Source organism: Myotis yumanensis, unplaced genomic scaffold (genome assembly GCF_028538775.1).
Source record: "Myotis yumanensis isolate MYYU_CA2020_CCGP unplaced genomic scaffold, mMyoYum1.0.hap1 SCAF_5, whole genome shotgun sequence".
Taxonomy (NCBI): domain Eukaryota; kingdom Metazoa; phylum Chordata; class Mammalia; order Chiroptera; family Vespertilionidae; genus Myotis; species Myotis yumanensis.
The window spans coordinates 41,502,381-41,525,746 of NW_027223756.1; the positions used below are offsets into that span (position 1 = coordinate 41,502,381).

General features: G+C 37.0%; 1 pseudogene; it reads left to right on the forward strand.

Annotated features, from left to right (window-relative positions):
• Window positions 1–7,554, forward strand: part of LOC139011345 (large ribosomal subunit protein eL32-like) — a 30,174-nt pseudogene extending 22,620 nt beyond the window's left edge.
• Window positions 7,555–23,366: the final 15,812 nt, after the last annotated feature.

Here is a 23,366-nt window from a genome sequence, read left to right on the forward strand (position 1 = left end):
AGAATAAATAGTGTGATCAATACACTTTACCTAATTGACAGACAACCTAATGAATAAAAAATATATGTTCATTTCAAATGCATATAGATATATAATAAAATTGAATATACACTAAGTCATAATTCTAATCTCAAAAAAATCATTATACTTAAATAACACAGAATATGCTCAAACCACCATGGAATTCAACTAGAAAATTAGAAAATCAGAAAACCCCCATACACTTAGAAAGTAAGTGAAGGCAGTTCTTAGAGTGGAAGCCTAGATTACTAATCTGAAGTCTTGCTCTACTTTAACTGCAGCCCAACATGTTTGATATGTTGAACTTTCATTTTCATTCAGTTAATACATATTTTTTCTTTTAATTTCACTGGGGCTTCCACTTTGATCCATGTGTCTTTCTAATCTTCAACTATCCAGGTATTTTTCAGGTATATTTCTGTTACTGGTTTCTAATAAAATTCGGGCATCAGCTATGAAAATACTCTGTGTCTTTTTTTGTTCTTTTAAATTTAAGATACATTTTATGGCCCAGAATGTGACTTATCTTGGTGAAAGTTCTATGTGGATTTGAAAATTATATGTATTCTGTTTCCTTGGGTGTACACCTTTCTGTAAATGTCAATTAGGTCAGTGGGTTGATGGTGTTGTTCAAGTCCTCTATTGTGCTTACTAGTTTTCTATATATCCATTCTATCAATTAATGAGAGTAGAGTGTTGAAGTCTCAGACTACAATGGCACTTTATTTTCAGTTCTGTCTTTTCTTTGAATATATTTTGAAACTCTGTTGTTACATGCCAACTGCATAAGAGTGTTATGTCTTCTTAAAAATTTGATGCTTTTATGATTATATAATTACCATATTTATTCATGACAATATACTTTATTCTAAAATCCAGTTTTATTTTGGTTAAGGCTTGCCTAGCATATCTTTTGCCATACTTTAACTTTTATCCTATTTTTATCTTCATATTTGAAGATAATTTTTTATACATATCATGCAGTTTGGTCTGTTATAATTTTACTCCAATCTGACATAATTTATATGCTTAGGCTACTAACACTTAATATCATTACTAATATGGTTGATTAAAATCTACTACTGGATAGATATTTTCCATTCATTTTATATGTTCTGTTTTCCTTTTGAATTAACTGAGCAATATTTATAATTCCATTTTATAACCTCTATTTACTTATCATTCTCTTTAAGAAACTTTAGTGGTTGACATAGGCCTTGTAATATACATATGTAATCAGAATTCACCTTCAAATAATATTTATACTACTCTATATTTTGTGTAAGGATCTAAATAAAATTTAAGCCTTTGTTATAGAATATGCTTCTTTCAGTAAGTTCCCTCATTATCTATGTGAAAATGCATCCCTTCCCCAATTTCTGAATGATCTTTTCCCTGGGCATAGAATTCTGGGTTAATGGAATACATTTATATATATATGCTTTTTTATTCCAGCACTTTATAAATGTCACTTCATTGCCTTCTAGCCTGCATACCTTCAGGAAAATAGAAAGTCATTGATTTTAAATAAGACCTGGATCAATGGGCCAAAAACTGAGTGTTTAGTTGATGATGTATGAAAACTGGTTCACTAAATTAGGGAAAATAAAAATGAATTTCTATTCCATTGCATATAAAAAGGCATATCCCAAAAGAATAAAAGCTCTAATTGTGAAAGATCAGTCTACAAAGTTAAGAGAGGTTAACAAAAGGTAATAGAGATGAATAGTACATGAATTCTATAACATCTAATAGACAGAGGCTTGGGGTCAGCAAAAGAACATGATGGACATCCTATATAATAAAGAGCTAATACGCAAATAGTCATCACACCCTCACGCCATCACGCCATAACGGCTCAGACACTCAACACTGGGGAGAGAGAAGTGGGGACCAGCCAGGCACAAATGAGCTCATGAGAGAGGAATGGGGACCAGCCAGGCTGTGGCCGGGGGGAGGAACAAGCTGCCCACCCTGCGGTCTTGGGTGCCAGCGGCTGTGCCAGTGGCCTGGGAGAGAGACAAGCTGCCTGCCCTGCGGTCCCAGGCACCAATGGCTGTGCTTGCGCCTGCAGCCCAGGAGACGAAGAAGTCGCCCTCCCTGTGGTCCTGGGTGCCAGCGCCTGCACCTGTGGCCCAGGAGAGGGACAAGCTGTACTCCCCATGGTCCCAGGCACCTGTGGCTGTGACCTGGGCGAAGCCGGCCCACGTCCTGGGTGCCTGTGGCTGACTAGAGGGAGGGAAGCCCGAGTCCTGGGTGCGGGGCAAGGCAGATGCAGTTAGGAGCGATCAGGCCAGCAGAGGAGCAGTTAGGGGTGATCAGGCAGATGGGCAGGCGAGCAGTTAGGAGCCAGCAGTCCTGGATTGCAAGAGGCAGTCAGACATCCCCCAAGGGGTACCGGTTTGGAGAGGGTGCAGGCCGGGCTGATAGACATCCCCGCCCCGTGCATAAATTTTGTGCACCGGGCCTCTAGTAGTTAATAAACCCCTTGTTTATTACTCACAGAAAACATTTACAACATATAGGAAACCAACAAAGGTCTAATCCCTATAGCTAGACTATACAAAGAACTCTTCCTAATCCTCAAGAAAAACTTAGCAAGTCAAAGTAAGAAAAAAATAGGCAAAGGATGTAAATAAGCATTTAACAACAAAAAAGACTCACAAAAGAAGGCCACTAAAACAAAGGCATAATAATTTGTAGTTCTCATTAGAATAGGAAATGCTAGAGTAGGGAAATGTTAGACAACCAGAAAATGCAGGTGCTGCTGGAAAAGTGGAGAAATGAAAATTCTCCTGAATTGCTTGCTTGTGGGAATTGCAACTGGCCGGGCCATCTGAAGAGCAATGTGTCAGCTTCATGTTAAATTCAGTGTAGGTACATGCTACCTACAACCTAAATGAAGTCATTCCCGAGTTGCATATCCCAGAGCAATTCTGGAATAAGTATGAGAAAATATATGTGAATGTTCACCCCAGTGTCATTTTCAGAAGAAGTGACTTGAATGCAATCCAGGGAGGAATGGACAATCAAATGTGGCCCATGAACACTATGTAATACTGCACAGCAGTTAGCAAAAAAGACTAGATCTAAACACAGAGACATGAATAGGTTTTAAAACATGGAAAATAAACAGAATGGGCTTATAATGTAACAGCATGTATGTAAATTAAATGTATATGCACATGAAACAAAATCACAGGCAAATAAATTATGCATACCAAATGTATCAGTATGATTACTATGGAGACAAAGAAATGTAAGTGGAGAAGTTAAAATAGAAGGAAGGAAAGAAAGAACTGATGAAAGAAGGGCGGAAACGATGGAGGGCCTTACATAAATCTCAAATGATAGTATCCTAAGGATTTGGGACTAATCAAATATACCATCACAAGTCCAAAAGTAAATTATTAGAATGATTAATAAATACTTATTTAAGTAGGACTGTAGATAAACGAGAGGTAGATCTATACATGTACTTAGGTACATAGGTAGGTAGGTGGATGAGAGATATGGACAGATGGATAGTAGGTAAATGATATAAACAGATGATAATATATATATATATATATATATATATATATATATATATATAAAAGAAAACCTTCCTTGAAATTAAATACACAAGTTTAAGGCAGAATATTAAAAAGTGGTGAATTCTGACATTTCTTCTTGACATTTTCTAAAATGTAAAATTTATTTGATCAATACATATATTTACCTAGAACAATATGGGCTGATTTCTACTACAAAAGTCTATGAATGCGTTTTCTCAAAATAAAGGTGACTTTTCTCCTTTATAACATTCCTATATTCCATCCTATGTTCCACAAACCATTTCTTGGGCAACTGGCTACAGCTTTGCCTACAAGTTGCTAAGTCACTAGCACAAATTCCTCCTTGGATAAACACCAGTCATTTCAAAGAACAGCGTGACAATTTATGTTTTGTAAACACAATAAAAGCAATAAAAAAATCCAATAACTGAATCTACATGTATTATCTCAGGTGGTCGTTACAATAGCCCACTAAAATAGAAAGGCTATATGTTTATTATGAATATACTATTTATCATCAATTTATTTATGAATAGGATTATTATGGTATTTAAAAGAAATGACTACTTTCTTATACTATATTATTCTTTCCCTCTGCCATGTTGCACAAATACACAATTATTAAATATAGACATTATAAATACCTCATAAAGGTTCATTATAAGTGAATATAATATTCATATGGTCATGTAAAAAATTCAAATTCACAAATAAAAATCCTTTTCTTCTTAATAACAAGTGCAAATTAAACAAAACTGTTGGATTATCCTGATGAGATTGCTTTTACAATGACTGGCCCAATTAATACTACTTGTATCTTCTTTCAATGTGTTTTGTTCCTATCTCTTTCTGGGCTGAATAAAACAGAATGATCCAATTTGAGCTGCATGCCTATTTAGCTGGATGCCTAAATGAGAATATTCAGTGGACTAGTTAATCTTGAGCCATTGCAAGGCCTCAGATAGAATGAGGTAATATATTCTATCCTTCCTAACTCAGCCCTCCTCCCTTTTTCTTTTTCCTAAGAAGAAAGGTTTATGTTGTGGGAGAAGCAGAAGGTCGTAGGTCATAACCACACGGCATGGGGAAACAGGGGAGACCAGCCATCTCTCTGTGAATTTACAATCCTATCTGTGCAGGTCACTGCCAGCATTGAGGGAGACAGGGGCCCAGAGTTCGGGCAGGAACCTCACTTTTTACTTCAGCCAAGTGAGGGAAAAAAGGAATAGCCCTATGACCAATCCCACAACAAGGAATCTCTGCTATTTCAGTAGCCTTTCCACTGTGCAGATGCACAATCCTTGACCAGTCAACAGGCTTTCAATGGTCATGTCATCTCCCTTCAAATCTCTTTCAAACTGTTACAGATAGAGCCTGGGCCCTGCCTCCTCTCTTCCCCTCCCTCCATTCCCCCCAACCCCCCCCCCCCCCCATACCTTTATCCTTGATGAAAGCTACTTTAACGCGTTCCTTAGTCAAGGGACAGTGCTTTCAGGGGGAAAACATTGGGCTGTATATATGCATTTGATCAAAAACGTTTGAAATGTGCACAAAAGCAGCCAAGTCAGAAAAAGAAAAGGACCACTGCATCAAGATGTCATAGCCATAAAAGAGCTAGTTAGTTGTAAAAGTTCTGGCGGACGAAACGGCTAAGTTAAACAAAGCACAATTACAGCTATCCTGTCCTTTCTCCCATTCCTTTCTCTCTATCAGTGCATATAAAACTCACTAATTAGCATTGCATCATTGTCCTGAATTCTGATTTCACTTCATTTTCTGGACAGTCCTGCTTTTGTGTCTGCCAACAGAGGACGAAAACTCATTTTTATAGAACTCTTGCATTTTTCAAAGTATTTCACCCATTCTCCTTCCAATCATGTGCATTTTTTTCTATGGATAAACAGAGAAAAATACACATTATGAACTCTAACACATTATTCTTTCTCAAATATTTCACTGAGTGTTTTAAAATTAGAAATATCCAAATACATTCAGAGACTTCTTTGAATAACATAATGGGAAGACTTTTCATAAATTCTAACTTAAATACAAGCTTAAGGCGGCATTATTCAACATTCTCCAGGATTAAAACAAGTAAACAAACAAACAAAAGACAATAACAGCTTAGCTGATTTGTTCAGGAAATGCCCTAAGATTATGCCAGATTGTCTACCATTCCATTCTTACCATTGACAGCCAGTAGCACTGGGCAGGATAGCATGCCAGTTCTAAGGCAACCAGAAAAGCATAAAAATCTGGGCAGGATAGCAGTGATTAAACACACTAAAATAGAAGTCGGAAAATACCAGAGTGCAATGTAAGGTGTGATAGAATAAGGTAATGCACACACTCCACACACAAAAAACAAAACCCACAAAAAAAACATCTGGCCTTGATAGGAAAACAAAGCGCAGGAGTAGCTTCCGGGCAGCAACCTTGAGAGCTGAGGCCTGTCACTGAGGCAACTACATCTCAGTGGCTGTTAGACGCCTCTTCCTTCTGAAAGGATGCTGAGTGACTGTGGCCTTAAGCCTCCGTGAAACAGGGTAGACGGGTGATAAGAGAATGGGTTTGGAAAGCTCTCTGGAGGGATTTCTCTAAAAAGAGTAATTAATCTTCTAGTATGATCTCCAATCTTGTAAGTACTTGGAGAAAATAGAATGCATAGAAATTTTATAACACTTGGAGATAAAGGACATGAAATCTGGGCATGAAATAAGTATATGCCCAAGATTATGTACCTATCAATCTATCTCTAAAATGAATGCTCACTCAGATAGTTTTTTTTATAAGAAAATCAGCAAATTCAAGGGAAAAATAGCTCAAGAATACAAAGTTATGTGACTTTTATTTTATTTTGTAAGGGTTTTTTTAAATAACATTAGTGCATGTCATTTAATAGCTGAAAGAGACATATTGAACCAGTATACAAAACATGGTTCTATTCTTCTCCTGGTTTTATTCATGAAGATTTGATAGTGTCTCTAGTATCATCATGTGACATTCACATGTATATCCATTTTCTATGTAGTTTTCTTCCCCTGCCCCCCAGCATGTAAAGCATTTTTTAAATCAAAGTATAGTTATCATACAATATTATATTAGGCTCAGATGTACATCAGAGTGATTTAACATTTAAATACCTTACGAAGTGATCACCAGAAGTCTAGTATCCATCTATCACCATATAGAGTTACTATGATATTACTGACTATATTATCTATGCTGTACATTACATCCTGTGACTTCCTTATGCTATAAGTTTGGCATTTTCATTGTTTTTAGTATGTACTACAACCAAGTTCAAGCACTACAACCAAGTGCATTTTAAAATATATTAATATAATGTTTCCTTTGTTCATTTGTGATAACAAATGTTAGCACCGTTTGAAGTGCTACTTGGTAAGTATTAGTGTTTCCTTCTCTATTCACTTTTTTAAATAAAACTCTTGTTTTGCTTTCAGGGAACACAATATCAATTAGCTCTATTTTTATTTCATTATTAAATATTAGAATGGCCGACTCTTCCTCAGTGCTGCCTACAGAGGTGGCAGCCAGGTCCTCCTTGGCTCTGTGGCTGCCTCAGACCCCTTGTGAAGCCCAAGATCGCCTTGAAGAGGACCAAGAAGTTCATCCGACACCAGCCGGACCAATACATCAAAATTAAGCAGAACTGGCAGAAACCTAGAGGCACTGACAGTGGGGTTCACAGAAGATTCAAGGACAGATCTTGATGCCCGAACCTGGTTACGGGAGCAACTAGAACACAACGCACATGCTGCCCAGTGACTTTCGGAAGTTCTTGGTCCACAGCGCCAAGGAGTTTGACGTGCTGCTGATGTGCAACAAATCTCCCTGTGCTGAGACTGTTCACAATGTCTCCTCAAAGAACCGCAAAGCCATTGTGCAAAGAGCGGCCCAGCTGCTATCAGTCACCAATCCCAAAGCCAAGCTGCACAGGGAATAAAATGAATAGACAGCTTGTGGGCACATTGTACTTGTGTTAATAAAACCATAAAATTCTGCCATCTGGCATTTCAAAAAAAAAAGAACGGTTGGACATTTGGCTAATCACTATGAATGTAAAATTTTTGTCTCTAAAAATATTAGACTGTCAATCCATTTATTATTCTGTAACTGAAGAAAAATAATGTATCAATATTTTAATGTCATTTTATACAGTCTAAAATTGAAAATTCAAAAAGACTTGAATTATACAAATTGTTCTAGGAATGAAGTTTTTGGATTAATCATTTATAACTTAAAATTATTTTTATTAAAATATTTAAAATCACAATTGCCTTCTCTCACATTTGAGTAACCACAGTCAGGTATGTCCTTTGGAATCTTGGGTTCTGACAGTGTCTCTGAGTTATCATTTGTCTCATTTTATAATTTTTTCTAAAAGTGAGAGGCTTAATGCATATTAACTAATAATGTCTGCCATACAAACTTTTCTTTCAAAACTGAATCTCCTTATTAAAAAAGAATGTCATACCTGTGAATGTAGAAACACATGTAAGTGTATGCATGCTCACCCTTATCAATATTTAGAGACAGAATGATTTATTCCCTGGACAGTTGGTTTCTAGATAGCAAGGAATTTTCACTTATACAAATTTTAACTATATGTAATATATCATAACCTCTTATATGCCACTACAACTCTAGTCAGGTTTCTTCTAGTTATGTTCTAGTGGTCCAATAGACTTTTCAGGCACCAAACAGTTGGTTTCATTCCAGAACCATAAAAGTATCCCATAAATAGTGATAAGACATACAGAGAGTATATACCCTTGGTATGGGAATGGCACTTGACCTCTGTAGTATCCCCCAAACCCATCACCCAGACTCATCATGAGAAAAACATCAGACAGATCCTAAACACCTGACCAGTAATCCTCAACCTGGGGAATATTTTTAATGTTTCCTAATCTGCTCAATGAAAAAAAAAAAAATGATGCCATTTATTAGCTGTACTTCTTTGAGCACATACATCCAAAAATTGAAATACTGATTCTCGCAGTCCCTTGTACATTGGAGGAGTTGAAACTTGTTGTATGGAAAAATGGATAAGCTGCTGCTTAATACTTCTTAAGGAGTCTGCATTTAGTGTTCATTTGTGTTTCTCTTTTCATGTCACACCTGAACATTTCCAGGCCCTTTAAGAAGCAGCCATTGGGGGAGGGGTTGCTGCTGTTGATTCTAAAAGTTGTAAATGTTGTTCCTTTTTCATGGTAGCTGTGATATTTGGAACACTTTCTTCTAAACATCAAATGTTTTATATCTATTTGGATAGTTACAGGCCATTTGAAATACCAGAATGCAAAATACTTTGCTTAAAATCATGTACACACATTAAAAAAACCCCATAAACAAAATTTTCCAGTTTTAAACATAACACAACACAAACAATACCACATATGGGGGGAAGTGGGAAGAGCTTTGCCAATGCCTGGGGCCTTTGGCAATACTGATGCTTGGTGCAATTTTTTGAAGAATTCCAAAGCCTGTGGCAAACTGTTCCCCTGCGCCTTCCACCCAGGGACACAGCTGTACCGTACTGATGGGTCACTGGGAATACACGTAACTCTGAACCGAGCATTGCAAAACTGATGCTCCTCACTCCTCTTCTGACTTGCTAAAAAAACTTTCAACTATCCTCTTATAAAAGAGATGCTATAAAGATGAGTGAAATCTTTTCTGCAAAGTATGTGGAGATTCTGGGCAAAACCAATGGATGAATACAGCACTAAAGTCACCAACAATTCACTAGCCAGATCCCATTATCATATTTATAACTTCCATTTGACATAACTGTTCATAACTTCCCACCAGCGTAAACATGAACTAGTCATTTGCTTTTCATTACTATGAAACAAAGCTTAAATTCTGTGCTAACATTTATATATTCATGATAACACTAATGGGCTTTTTCATTAAACATGCCCTGAAGAACTCAGCCACTTTGGCAATTTCCAAGAGTTGCAGGTGGCTAGCTTTCTCTAGAACTTAATGGAAAACCTATTCATTTGTGATGCATTGTGTGTGAACACAACAACAACAAACAAAACAACACTTATCAACCAAAGATTACATCATTATCTTTTCAAGAAAAATTGTTAATGTAAAAAGACATATCATGTTTTCATGTTTTTTCCCCATGAAAAAACATATCATGTTTATATATATATCAGATTCCCCAACCACCTTCTCCATTAGCCTCTAGAAAAAAAAAAGTGAGGCTCCAATTTGCCCTCAGACATTCTTTCTCTCCAACTGGTTAAACCTTGAGAGAAAAATATTATTTTCTAGTGAGCCTTACCTAGTGGAGCCTTACCTTCCCTCCACAAACCCCACTGTGACTCTGAACACTAGAAAATAGTGTGACATCTGAGGATCCTAAAATTTGAAGAAAAATGTTTCCATCAATGTTGGCCCTTTGGTTCTCTATTAAGATAATGTCTATCTTTCCTTTTCTTCTGATATATTCTCTGCCCTTTGTTTTGGCTGCTCTGTGATTTGAGTTGTAATCTCAGAGACTACTTCTGCCCAGGTCCACTGCCCTCTGACTTCTGATTGGGTTCAGCCAATGCAACTTTTGACAGAAGATAAAAGAACAAGGGTTTGGAGTAGTCACGAGGGTCCCTTAAATGGCTTGAGTTTTCATAGGCTCTAGCGACTCTGTTTCCTTGTATTGACATTTTAGTCCTAGTTGTCATAATGGTTTTCAGCCTATGCTACTTCCTTGGTGTCTCAGTATCCCTTATTTGTTCCCTTTGACCTTCCCAAACCACTTTATTTTTATTTACAGTTTACAGTCAGGCTTATTTTCTATTAGTTTTGACAATCAGATACTTTACAAAGTGATCCCCCAGATACTTCCAGTACCCACCTGCCACCATACATAATTATTAGACTATTATTGTCTATAGCCCCTATGCTGTATTTTAAATCCTGGTGACTATTTAGTAACTACCAATTTATTTCTTTATCCTTTCACCTTTTTCACCCAGTTTCCAAACTCCCCTCCCCTCTGGCAACCATTGGTCTGTTCTCTGTGTCTACGAGTCTGTTTCTGTTTCGTTGTTTCATTTATACTGTTCTTTAGATTCCACATATAAGTGAAATCATATGGTATTTGTCTTTCTCTGACTAACATATTTCACTTAGCATAATACCCTCTGGGTCCATCCATGCTGTCACAAATGGTAAGATTTCACTCTTGTCTATGGCCAAGTAATATTCCATTGTGTAAATGTACCACCACATTTTTATCTACTTGTCTACTGATGGGCACTTGGGTTGTTTTCATATTTTGATTATTGCAAATAATGTTGAAATGAACATAGGGGTGCACATATTCTTTTGAATTAGTGTTTTGAGTTTCTGGCTAAATGTACCTTATATTTCCTGTCAGGACCCTGACTAATAAAGTCCTTTAGCCTGCATTTAATTATTTTCAAATTTCTTATGTAACAACATAAGGAGGAATGTTAATGAATCCTGAAACTGAAATAAAATGTCATTGATTAAGAGTCCCTTAATATGTTCCCTTACATCATTGGCTCTCAGAGTGTTCTCTATCGAACTGTACCCAAAGGCTCATGGGACCTGTAACTCATTCTGCTTCTCATTCTCAAAATCATATCTCACTCATGAGTAAGGAAACCTTTTTTCCTTCCTTGTAGCTTCTACTTTAACTTATCCTTCCTTACTGTGCTGTGTTCTCCCCTGCATGGCCCTAATTAGTGAGGGCAGTTTGACTTTTTGGGCTTCTTGGTTTCTATCCCATGGGAAGCATAAACTTAGAAAAAAATTGCTTTCAATTAGTAAAACTACTATGGACAGAATCTCTTAGATCCAGCACTCTCTTGCAACAATACCCACTACCTTTCTGATCCTGACAATTGCCTTTGGAAACTTCCTTTCTAGTTCTATTTACTGTTCAAAATGTTTTGCCCTCTCACAGGTTCTACATGCTTGAGCAATATTTCATTCCCTTTTATGTTAAGAATCAGCATATGTTGACTTCTTATCCAATTAATGCATCACACATGGTGAATTCAATTCGCATGTGGGCAAAGATCTTCCCATCAATTTTCAGTATTCCTTATAGATGTTCCAAATATTACAGCAATCTGACTTCATGTTAAAATTCCAGGTTGTTCAATGCAGGGGTAAGAACCTTTCTTTATAGACAATAGTCCCTGAATTATTTCATCTAGAAATTTACTGTGGGGCTAATTATTATAAATTCAAATAATAAAGTATAGTGCAAACTCCCTGATGGAAACATGCATTTTTGCCTGGCGGGTGTGGCTCAGTTGGTTGAGTGTCATGCCATGCACCAAGAGGTTACTGGTTCGATTCCCAGTCAGGGCACATGCCCAGGTTGTGGCTTTATCTCCACTAGGGGGCATGCAGGAGGCAGCCAATCAATATTTCTCTCACACATAGATGTTTCTCTTTCTCTCCCTTCCTCTCTCTCTAAAAACTCAAAATGTAATTTTTAAAATAAAGAAACAGAAACATGCATTTTTAACTTTAGCTCATATCCTCTTATCTAACTTCTGGATTCAGCACATCCATATTTTTCCCTGTAAGAAGTTATTTCTTCTACTATACCTCTGCATATCTTGGACTGACTCCTAGTCTTGGACATCATTCCAATGACATTCTGGTGACATGATGCAGTATATCTAGCTTGTTTCTACAGTGTAAGTTAAATTAGGCATGCCAGACAAACATACTAATAATTCAAAATCCTGAAAGGTAGCCCTCACATCCAGTAAGTGCTAGAAATTCTGGAAAGATATACAGGTGCAGTTCCATCCAAGGGTGGGGGGATAGCAATCCTAACATACGTGATCATAAACACAAAATTAACGCCTGAAAGATGTGCACCTAAGCTTTCATAGTCTTTAGATAATGATTTAACAGACACATTTGGAGGTTGATGATGCTTGGGGTTCTGATGGACATAAACAAATAGTGGGATAGAGATTCTGGCTGTTTTCCTCTACACAGAGCTAAGTATGAGTGTTGGGTTTTTTTGTGTGTGGTTTTTTGTTTTGTTTTGTTTTGTTTTGCTGCATACTGTTATTGGAGTTCATTTTAATGATAAATATAAATTGGTGAAAAATATGTTTTTAATATAACTCCTCCTAGGCTTCTTCCTTCTTCCCATTAAAATTCTATCAGATTATTAGTAATGTACCCAAGAATTCATGATGACATTTTCTTTCCTATTGCACTTATATTCTAAAACAAATTGCTGCTAAGTAAAAATAAATAAATAGAAAATAAATGTGTTTCTTATAACTGAAACAGACCCTTTTCTTAGTATCCAAAAATGATAAGCCAGACCCAATATGGAGGGGGAAACAGAGCTACAGTGTAACTAAAAATGAAATAAAAAAAAATACTGATCAAACACAGGGTCCATTTGCTTTAAAGGGTCAAAGCTCTTTGGAATGTGTGTCCACACAAGTTGAATCTAAATTTCCAGTCCAAAAGAGGTAGGGCAGAAAGACTATCCAGGCCATCTGCAATGCAGATAAGTCAAAGATGGATGTGGGCCAACACTGAGCCTAATTTCAATGATTCCATGAGTCAAGATTTTATTATTTCCAATTTTCTTTTGATTGTTTTTTCCAAAGAAACCTGAAAGACAGCTGACTATGCATATGAGATTGGTATGGATTAGCTCTTGCTATTCAATGTAGGATGCAATAGTATATCATGCAGATGATGCCCATAGAGAAAAGAGTAATATAAAGAGAACTTTTCATCAAGGCAAGAGTTCTGCCTCAGGTACTGGACTAACAAGTAATGGATCTCACTTGTGTTTAAATGACATTTTGCTTTTTTGTAAAGAATGACTGTCTTATAAGGCTGACATTTCTAAGAATGTGAAGTGCATTATATATTTTAGAAAAACCTAATTATAACATAGTCATGCTAAAACAAATTCATAGCTTTTCACTCACTAATTATTTTCCATTAGTCGTTTGCTGTATTAAAACATAATTTTATTTTTTCCACATAATTGCTCTACCAACTGTCTTAAAAGAAAGAAACCAAGAAGTAATAGTGAAATTAAAGCTCTATCCCAAATTAGTCGACCAATGATGGCTTGAAAGGGGTCTTGGAATTATTATTTTTTAATTATGTTTAAGAACCCTTTTGGGAACTCTTTAAGCAACTTAACACTGAATTAGTTTTTATTTATTCATTTTCAAGATCTTGAGGATCTTGGTTTAATAGTTTCCATGGTTAGAACAGATAGCAGAACCAGAATTTTGGGTCTGCTTCATGTACTATTGATCTCTGGATATGTGAAGAGTTTATCCTATCAATTTTCCAGCTATAAGCCTAGGTTTAATAATATTAGCTACCATTTGTTGAGTACCCACTATGTGAAAAGCTCTGTTATAAATGCTTATTTAAGCCTTACAACAAACCTAGGATATTACTACTATTATCATACACATTTTATAGGTAAGAAAATTGAAGGTATAGAAAGGTTCTTGGCTAATAAGTGTATAGCCAGCACATACAATCAGGTAATCTTGTCTAGGACAGTAAACCACTATCATCTCTAAATACATCAAATCCTGTATATATAAAACTGTTGTTATAGCTAAGGTTTTCTAGGGTATTCAAATATAACTAAAAATGTGAAAAGATAAACTTTAGCATTTAGTTGGTTTTTCTGAAAAAGTATGAGTTGTCTTTTAGCCATCTCCTTATATTGCATAATCCCAGTTGGAAAAGTATGCGTTACACTGTACCAACACAGAAATACAGTAAGTAGAACCATTTAACCATATTGTATTCAGGAGAAACTAAAGCATTTAAGTGCCAAGAATTTCCCTTCATACAGTTTGCTTCATACTAGCCTCTGTAAGCTGTCTTGTCCATTGAAAAAGTGTCCTCTGTAGTGAATAGAAAATATTTTTGCAGATGTTCAGTGGTATTCATAAATTCCTGCAAACACCCACAAATTTTCCCGTGAGACTCGGCTAATTTTCACTTCATAGATCTGTGAGTTATTTTAAAATAAAAGAAGCATGTCAGGAAATCTTGGGTTGTCTGGTTCCTTCCTTCTTGGCTCCTGGTATTTTACCTCTTACTCCGTTTTGACATATTTTTCTGTGAAAGAAATATGTGTATATTCAATTAATTTATTCAACATTTCCTTAAGAAAAAAATTTCAACACATAAGGAAGTTAAAGGAATTCTAGGGAAAATTCACTGCCTAGTTTCTTCCATTAACATCTACATTGGTTTCATCACTTATCTTTTTATCGGCCTATCCATCTGCATCCATCAATATTTTATTTTTTGATGCAAAGTAAATTTCAGATATATGTAGCTTGCCTTTAATTATTTCAACATACACAGTTAACTATAATTTAATATTATTTATAATATTTTTAATTTTTATGTAAAATTTACATTCAATAAATTCAGAAATCTGAATTGTATATTTACTAATTTTGACAATACATACATCTGTGTATTCCAAACTCCTATCAAGATAGAGATCATGACCATCACCCCATATTCAATATTTTTTTGTTAATCCTCACCCAAGGATATTTTTCTATTGATTTTTAGAGAGAATGGAAGGGAGTGGGAGACAGAGAGAGAGAGACATCTATGTGAGAGAGACACATCAATTGGTTGATTGGTTGCCTCCCACATGTTCCCCAACCAGAGCCAGAGAACAGAATCAAACCTGGGGCCCTCTAGTTCACTAGCCCATGCTCTATCCACTAAACCAAACCAGCTAGGGCTTCAATCATTTTTAAAAATAATTTTAATCATATTATCTTATCTACTTTGTAAGATCTATAACTAATAAATCTTAAATAGTTTACTAGTATTATCCTCTTATGTCAATTTCATAATATTGTGCCTAATCAGTTTGAGAATTATCTTAAGAATCCTATAGTTTCCTACACAGAAAGTTGTCCAAAGAAGTAGGAAGGCTATGTTTATTGCTTGGAGGCTGTTTCCAGATTATAGACAGGGAGAGAGAAACCAAATGTGGCCAAGTGGTCTCACTGATCAGAGCAGACAGATCAGACAAAAGTGACTAGGATTTGTGTGCCAAGAGAAGAGACAGCTACAGAGATGGTGAGAGCACTAGAAGTCTGTGTGGGAGGTGGGAGCCATCCCCTCAAGCATTTGATGGAGTACTAACCTTCACATGCATAAGAGAAAATGACCCAAGGTTGGGAAAAGAACCACTGAAATGATAATAAGGTGAATAATCTAGGAGTTCAACAGAGTAAAGAATAACCTGTTTTTCTACCAGTCAGAAGAGAAAGATGTTAAATACATGGAGTGTGAAGTAGGGTTCGCAGAAGGGTATCACCTTAATACCCCAGCTAAATCTTCCTCAGACTAAAAGGCTACTCTTGGCTCATCTTAGCAAAGCTAAAAGACAAATCATGAAAGGATCAAACTTATACCAAGTAATTTAATTACCTTCCAGGAAAAGAAGTCTAAAATTATTTAAGTAAATAAGTAAAATCCAGTACCTAACATCTTAAATTTACAATGTTTGGCATGTAATTAAAAAGTATTCATGCACAGAAACATATCTGAGAGGAATAGCTCAATCAATCAAAACAAAACCAGAAGTGAAAAAAGTGATGGAAATAAGAGGAAAAGACATCAGAACAGCTATTACAAATATGTTCCATATGATCAAAAACTTTGAAGAAATTGAACATGATAAAAGAAATGAAATAAAATTTAAAATGACCCAAATCAAACTCATGGAGATGAAAAATACCTTCTGTGAAAAATATATTGGATATGATTAAAAGTAGATTAGACATTGCAGGAAAAAATCAGTAAACTTAAGTACATAACCATAGCAACTATCTATATATATAAAAGCCAAATGACCGGAACAGCGGAATGACTGGAATGACCAGAACGACCAGTCGCTATGACGCACACTGCAGCAGTCAACTGGCCCGATGGGGGCCCCAATCGGCCCCGCCCCACAGCCCCTCCCCCCATTCGGCCCCGCCCCTGATTGCTCCCCAATTGGGGGTGGGGCCGACCAGCCAACCACCTACAGCTCCTCCCCCCGGCCAGACTTGCCCCTAATTGGTCCCCCACCCCAATCAGGGGCAGGGACGGCCAACTTCCCGCCGCCCCTCTCAGCAGGCCCAGCACCCAATCACACCCCGAACCCGGATTGGGACGGGGGCCGGCTGGCCAAACTCTCAAGGCTCCTCCCCCCTGCCGACCCGGCCCCAACTGTCCCCCATCGGGGTGAGCCAACAGGATCCCACCCCTGCACAAATTCGTGCCCTGGGCCTCTAGTTCAAAATAATGCCCAGAGAGGATAAAAAGGTTGAATAGAAAATGAACAGTGAATCAGACCTGTGGGTCAGTGTCAAGTATAATGCAATTAATGTCTGCAATTGAACAAGAATGAAAAAAAAATTGATGAAGATCAAAAATTTGTTGATGCAAAGAAAATTTTAAACCTTAAGTTTCAAAAGGCACAACAAAATCTAGGCAGAATATACTCAGAGGAACCAATTCTAAGGCATTTCATAAATCACTAAAAACCAACATTTTATTTGTTTGTTTTCATTGCTGTTACTAAATTATTTTCTTTGCAGGGACATTTTTCAGAAGAAATATGCACTTGACAGTTGTAGCAAAATCAATAACTAGTAGTAGGAAGCTTCTGAAATGACCCCCAATGATCTCTGCCTCCTTATGTAACCTCTGTCCTCTGAGTGTGGGCTGCACCTAGTGACTCTTCTAAGGATTACAATATAGCAAAAGTGATGGGATGCCACTTTTGAGATAGGGTTAAAAAATCACCAGGATCTCCTTCTCCCTCTCCCTCTTCCTCTCCCCCATCCCCCTGTCCCCTCAGGAAAAAGTCACTATATTGTAAATAGTCCTATGAAGAAGTTCACATTGATGTCTCAGGACAAGGGTCTGTAAGGAGCTGAGGACTGCCAATCGCCCGAGCAGACACCTTGAGAGCAGCCTCATGAGAGACCCTGAGACAGAGGCACTCAGCTAAGCCATACTATTTCCTAACCCACAGAAATGTTGACAGAATAAAGGCTGATGTTCTCTTTAGCTATGTTGCAGGGAAAAGTTGTAAAGAGGCAACAGATAACTAATACAAAAGACAAGGGAGCTGTGTTATGTGACTGTGGCAAATCAGCTAGGCTCTGTGACTGGCTGGTGATTAACCCCTGATGCCAAAACCCTGGCTGGTCTGACTCAAAAGTAATTTTGAAATTAAAAAAAATGTTTTTTAAGTCAGTTTGAGTAAATTTAGAAATTACCTCAATTACTAACTTTCGGAAGACATAAGAAAAAATATTAGTTAAACCATTCATATTAAATATTTGACTACCGCATGTCTGTCACTGAAAAGTAAAATTTTTCTTATATGCATTTTATTGTTTTTAGAATATTAAATTTGAAAAATAAAATGGGTCACAAATAACATTCTTTAATTCATCAATAGCTCTTCAGCTTCAGCTATGATAGACTCTAACCCCAATGCCACATTGGATTAAAATCTTTTCATCAAGATTTATTGGATGCTAGAAGTGAATTACGGTGATCTGTTCAACCTCACTTGTCTGTGCTTCCCTCAGTCATGGATACTGGTTTTTATTCATTGCAAGCACCACGCTCCATGCTCCATGTATTTCTGGTGTGCTCACCTTTATGGGGGTACAACCTCACTACAAGGAGCTGTGTCATGATGAATGAGGAAAGTCCTTCAGCATTGCCTTCCTCACACCTTCTCTACCCCTGGTAGTATTAGCACATGCAACAATTTAATACAGGAGACCCGAACCCAATAGATGCACTATTTTCCAAGAGGACTGTAATTGTCAAAATTGATTTAAAAATCAAAACAAAAAACTGACAAATAACAAAAAACCCTGAAAGTTGAAAGTGGTTTTAATTTTAAAACATTTATTTAAAGTATTTTGTTGTTGTAAAACAAAACCTATCAGGTTCTGGCATAAATGCAATTTTTCTACCAAGCAAATGCCAAAAGGAGGCTCCTCTGTATGGGACTGCCATCTAGTGGGCAGTGCTGTGGGGCGGGCTAACAATAGTGGCAAAGCTGGTTAGGGGTTGGTGAGCAGAGCCAATTTTACCCACACACATTTATGGAGGAGCTGCCACGGGCATGGCACTTTTCTATAAGCAGGGGAAGGTTTCTGAAATGATTAAAATGAAAAACTTGGTCCCTGAGTTCAAATACTCGCTGTTTTTTTTTTATATATATATATTTTTTTGATTTCAGAGAGGAAGGGAGAGGGATAGAGAGATAGAAACATCAATGATGAGAGAGAATCACTGATTGGCAGCCTCCTATATACCTCACACTAGGGATCCAGCCCGCAACCATAGGCATGTGCCCTGACTGGGAATGGAACCGTGACCTCCTGGTTCATAGGTAAACGCTCAATCACTGAGCCACGCCAGCCGGGCCAAATATTCACTGTTAATCTAGAAATTTAAAACCACAACCTACCAAATAATCCCTCTTAGCCTCAATGAGTCAACATTATTTTAAAGGTACTATTATATATTCCAAAAGCCTCTTGCTTTCTACACTTTATCCCCTCCTCTTATCACCCAGTCTGCTATGAATTTAAAGAAATTGTGAAAGAATAAATGAAGAGTTGTTCTGAACCAAATTAGCGATTTAAAGAATCAATGTGTAATGTAAACACTATTAATATTATAAATTCTACAGTATCTTTTGTCAATGACTAGCGAATTTCCTCAAGAAAAGTTAGTTTTTCCTATGCAAAAAAAAAATCAGTTGTGACATTTATTGTGTAGGCTTGAAATTCATTTTGTCTATGGAGTTTAAATGATTTTTAAAGAAAACTCAAATAACACTCCCCTGTATGAAAATTTATAAACCTTGTAAGTTTAGTAAGCACTAAAAGGTGAAATGGGTGTGTAAATGAATTCATTATAGACAATAATAATGCTGAAGAGCCATTAAAAAGTTGATGTTTAAGCAACATTTTACAGAAAGCAATATCACCAGTGGTTTTTGTAATAGCTTGCTAAAATTTAAAAAAATTGAGACATAAGACATCTATTTAAAAATTAACCTTGCCCTAACCGGTTTGGCTCAGTGGATAGAGCGTCAGCCTGCAGACTGAAGGGTCCCAGGTTTGATTCCGGTCAAGGGCATGTACCTTGGTTGTGGGCACATCACCAGTAGGGGCTGTGCAGGAGGCAGCTGATTGATGTTTCTCTCTCATGGATGTTTCTGACTCTCTATCCCTCTCCCTTCCTCTCTGTAAAAAATCAATAAACTATATTTAAAAAAATTAAAATTAACCTAATTATTAAAACAGTATGACATTCTTTGTTCATTTTTATATTGGTGTAGAATGTTTTGACTGGTAATTGCAATAATATTTAAATAAGAAAGAAATATCTCTCAAAAATGAAAATGAGAACACTTAACACATTCAGGATAAATAACTATAAAATATTATAGTTACTCACAAGATTAAAATGCTATATTTCTGAGGAAGTCATGAGAAAAACTTAATTTCTAATATTTTCTCATATCACAGTTCACTAAAAATAATAGTTACAATTTGTGTTGTGCTTTGTAGTTCATAAAATGATTTTACAAACCTTATTTTAGTCACAACTGCAAGCAGATTTTTTTTAAATTAAATCTTTACTGTTGAAAATATTACATATGTCCCTCCCCTTTTGACACATTAGATACTCATATTTAACAAGATGGTAGACCAGCACTTCTTTAGTCAACTATCTATAAAATGGTTGTGACATTTTAAGTTACTAGAAGATATGATTAATCTTCCTTTTTTTAGTGTCATTAATGCATTTACTGCAGCATCAGAGGGAAAAATCTAACTCTATTTGTAAGTGCAATTTTCTATTACATATTTGACAGAAAATCATGCTTTACTGTCCTAAACAGTATATTGTACAGCAGAGGAAAACTAGCTTGGGGATGAGTTACTTCTCTTTTTTTATGTTTTTATTGATTTCAGAGAGGAAGGGAGAAGGAGAGAGACATAGAAACATCAATGATGAGAGAGAATCATTGATTGGCTGCCTCCTGCCCTGGGGATGGAGCCCGTAGCCTGCGGATGTGTCCTTGACTGGAATCAGTTTGCAGGCCGACGCTCAATCCGCTGAGCCAAATCGGCTGATTGACTTCTTACTGAAAACTCCTAGGTCACTGTATGTGCTAAAGGATTTTCAGAAATACATTTCACCTAAATTTTCTGAAATACATTTTTTGATCCCAAACTTCTCAGGCCTTTCCTTTGAAAGACTTCATGTTTGCCATTCAAGTGCATGCATAGTTAAATCCAGTTCATAAATTAGCAACAGTTTTCTACCATATGCCTACATTTGTTTTGTTTGTTTGTTTGTTAGGTTTGAGTATGCTGAGTTTGTTTTGTTTTCCCAGTTCTCTGCATGTTCAGCATTAATTTTAACTGGCACATAATCCAGTGTTTTTCTAGGACACAACCAGTTCATGTTTCCTCATCACTGATCACTGGAAGCACTACAAGTTTTACAGAAACACTGTAACTCTGGCCAGTGGACTCAGTGGTTAGAGCCTTAACCATGTGAACTGAAGGACTGTGGGTTCCATTTTTGGTCAAGGGAGCCTCCTAGGTTGCAGGTTCAATCCCCAGCCCTGGCCAGGTGTGGGAGGTAACCAATCAATGTGTTTCTCTCATATCGATGTCTCCCTCTCCCTCTCCCTCTCTCCCTCCCTCTCCCTCTCCCCTCCCCCTCTCCCCCTCTCCCCTCCCTCTCCCCCTTCCCCCTCTCCCTTTCTTTCTCCAACTGTTTCTGTCTCTGTCTCCATCTCTCTGTCTCTTTGTCTCTCTCTCTTCCTCCCCACCCTTCCTCTCTCTCTAAAAATCAGTGGAAAAAATATCCTCTGGTATGGATTAAAAAAACAAAGGAAAACATTGTACAAGTCTTTAGTTGGTGTTTAAGACCTTTCAGATATCAATATAGTAACAATACTGCAGTGTTTTTTGTCATTTAAATCATCTTGGCCAAGTGTAATCAAGTTAAATAAGTTCAGTGACTGAGACATTCTCACCGTGTGTGTGGCCTCTTGTAAATCACTTTTTTCTGTTCTAGTCAAAGCTCCCTCATTTACAAATAGAAGATAATAAACTAGCATAGGACTTGTATGAGATAATGTTGAAATTATGTTTAAATGCATATAATAAATCATAAGATAATATATAAAATGTACCACTACAACATAAATTTTAATAGGATGAACCATGTATCTTTTAGATAATTTTAGCACTATGCACACACAAATATTAATTTAATCAGCTTGTGTTACCATTCAAGAATGAGTTTTAAATGAAAGTAAGATACATAATAATATTTGAAAATAGTTTTGACATTTGCATTATCATTTGGGGAGTTTCAAGTTTATATGTTGTGTTGCTTTCTGTGGTTCTTTTGAATTAGCCTTAAAGTATAATGTTTTCTTTTTAAGAGTAAAGCATTCCTTTCTTGCTTAAAAACGATGGCCCAGTTTGAAAGTAAAGATTATACAGCGGACTCTTCATTTAAACCTTATGTAAAGAAATAAAACCTTCATGTCCACACATTTTGAGCTCCTACCTTCATGCATTTACAGTGTGTTACATTTCCCAGCTTTCTCATATTTAATGTTTTACAGCCTGTTCTCCAGATTCAGGTAGTAAAAGGTTAGAAGGTACCTTTAAACAGACAGAAGGGCTGCAGAAACATATTTTAATTAAAAATAGGTTGGAATAGAAATGTTGCCCAGTTTCAAAATAGATTACACCAGCAGCTAATGAGCAAAGAAGAAATCTGATCTGTTTTCCAGGGAAGCCTGAGGTAGTATGTATGTGCTCTTGCAGAATGACCTAAAAATGGCGGCTTTGAATTTAACCAAATGGAGTCAAAGTCATCTGGTCACAGATTAGCAGTTTTTCATTTAAATTGAAACAATGAATCTGGCCAGTGTGGGTCAGTGGTTGAGCCTGGACAGTTCGATTCCCGGTCAGGGCACATGCCTCGGTTGCGGGCTCGATCCCCAGGGTGGGGCGTGAAGAAGGCAGCCAATCAATGACTCTCATCATTCATGTTTCCATCTCTCTCTCCCTCTCCCTTCCTTTCTGGAATCAATAAACATATGTTCAACAACAACAAAACAATGGAAGCAAAATCTAACTCAAGCCAGTAAGTTTGGAAGAATAAAGTAAGACTGAACGTTGGAAGAACAACTTTAAAAAACCTATGGGTGAACCTGAGAGGGGGTGGTGAAGGATTTAGAAAAGACAGACAAGAGAATAAAGCTGAGGCTGGGTGGAACGCTGCTCTCTGATGGAGAGGCAGTGCCACAGCCTGAAAGCCTTGTCTTTATTTTATAGCCAGATTCCACGAGGCAAAGTAAGGGTGGGGATACAACGTTCTCGGGGGTTTCGAATCTACTCAATTACATGCACCGGATCAAGGTTTGTTTACTTGCTGCACCTCCCGCAGCCCATATCACTCAGCCACGTGGGACCACAGGTTTGGACCATAAGGTCAAGCTTACAACCATAGTCTTTGGCTGTAATTGTGCTGGGAGGGCTTTGCCCCCCAATTTAGGACTTGCACATGGCTTTGCCACAAGAGGACTGTGCTCTCTCATTAATTCGAGGCTTGAACCTGTCCAAACACTGTGGCCGCTCTCCACAATTTAGC